Below are 2,230 nucleotides of genomic sequence, written 5' to 3'. Positions count from 1 at the left end.
AACGGCAAGTACTATACGATTTTCGGTAAGTAGCAATTGAGCAGAAGACTTTTATGCAGCTTAACTCTTTCTAAACACTTTTATGCTTATCTATCTATCTATCTCTTCTCTCTTTCTTTATTTCTTAACTGTTTCACACATATACATTAGCCGAACGAACTTCCTTTAGACACACACAAGAACACAAATACTAAATCAGAACACAAATTTGACATTATAGATGATGAAGCCATTCAGTTCTCATTTTTAACAACAACTACAGAAACACCTGCAATTGATGAAAGTTTTCTCACAGCACCAACCTTGCCACCTCGTTTAGAGGACAATAATGTAGAGGCTGTATCAGCGGCTTACGAACACATCGAACAGTCCTTTGAAAATGCTTTTAATGAAAACGAAACTGTAACGACTTCAACTCCGCCATCACAGGAGCAGAATATTGCAACTACTGAGAATACAAGCAATACCGATTACAGTGCTCCATTTAACTTAGAAAATGACAAACGTGTTTCAGAATCAAATGCATCCCAGTCTGAAGAGAGTTTAGCACAAATTTCTAAGTACTTAGAAGCTCCAATATTCACAGTGCTTGATACAAGCACTGAACTACCACACAATGATATCGATAATATTAATTCTGCTATTAAACAAAATACTGATCAAGCCACGGAAAGGGAAAAAACCGTTGATCTAGCAGCAGATATAGAACCAGAAGATTTAGTTATCGATGAAGAGAAAAGCGATGTAAATCAACATGCCGCAAATTTGTTGTTGGCCGGTGTTAAGTTAACAACACTAGGTGACACTGTTGGACACAATTTAGAAGAACTGCAAACACCTACTAGTGAAACTTTAACAACTTCAGAACTTACCACAGATAGTTTACTTACTGACCTAGTGAGCATTGCTTTAAATTCTAATAATAGTGAAATAATATTTAACCCAACAACTGCACCCGTGACTATGTCAGTTGAAACCATAACAGAAATTAATACAACCCAAGAACGTATACGTGGCTATCGTCGATTTGCAACTTTGCAGCGCTCTAAAGCGAAACCACTAGTTTATACTAAACGCACACCTTTACCTTCCCTCTCTACGCCTACAAAAACCACTACAACAGCTAAGCCCCTAACGTCTACTGTAAGCTATTTGAAGAGAGTAGCAGCGAGTCGTTTAAGGCTTTCGAGACTGAATACTACTAAGAACACCATTAATTCAACTACAACGATTTCGCCCATCGAAAGTGCTTCTGATACTGAAACTAACAAGAAACTAAGTGTACGTAATTTAGATAGAGAAACTGCCACCATAAACGATATTAGAGGAGAGAAAAAAAGTACTCATCGCGGTGCTGCTACTTGGGAAACTGTAAGAAATAACTTACAACAGTATCAAGTACAACGAAACCGTTCGGGAAATAATGGTTACTCTTATTCAACCACTCAACCAACCACTACCACAGTAACTGCAAGTGAAAGTGTGCGCAGTGCCATACTCTCCCGGAACCGCAATCGTTTCACGAATTTTAAAACACAAACTTCTAGAACCAATCAACGGAAGACTACTAATTCGAAAGCACAACGTCAACGCCAACAACAACAACTGGAACACAAGGAAACAGAGAGTGATACAGCCACATTAAATAATATACCAACATCTTCAGCATCTTCTGTAAACATATTCCCATCACATAATACATTCAATAACCCTAGTAGCATATCAAATACTCCTACTATCACTATAACTTCATCTTCTTCATCCTCCAACAGTCAAACACAAACAGACACACAAACTCCTTTCAGTAATTCACTTTCCACTATAAACTCTAAAACTGCAGAAGGCAATGTTCCTTCTTCAACTTTCTTATCCTTTGATAAAGTAACTCGCGCTATTGTTGATGATTCCATTTTGCAGAATTTCAGAAGCAATCAAGCAACCAATAGAGCAACAACGTACCAGGCTGCTTCACCGAAAATTGATTTCGGTGCAACTGGAACAGCATCGAAATCTGCTGTATTTAATACGGTTGGATATCCTAAGGTGCCAGCACAAGGTAAGTAACATATAACAAGGAAATTCATAACAAGATTATAAAATAATGAGATTCATACTCCAATAACAAGAGAAAATAAATCACGGGTTATTTTTCTATTTACAATTAGTTTTAGAAAATCTTTCTTTTATATTTTTTATTTTATATTTATTTTTTTTTTTACATATGTTAATT

The sequence above is a fragment of the Teleopsis dalmanni genome, chromosome 2, assembly GCF_002237135.1.
Source record: "Teleopsis dalmanni isolate 2A chromosome 2, ASM223713v2, whole genome shotgun sequence".
Classification (NCBI taxonomy): domain Eukaryota; kingdom Metazoa; phylum Arthropoda; class Insecta; order Diptera; family Diopsidae; genus Teleopsis; species Teleopsis dalmanni.
Note: the sequence above shows the minus strand (reverse complement) of the source record.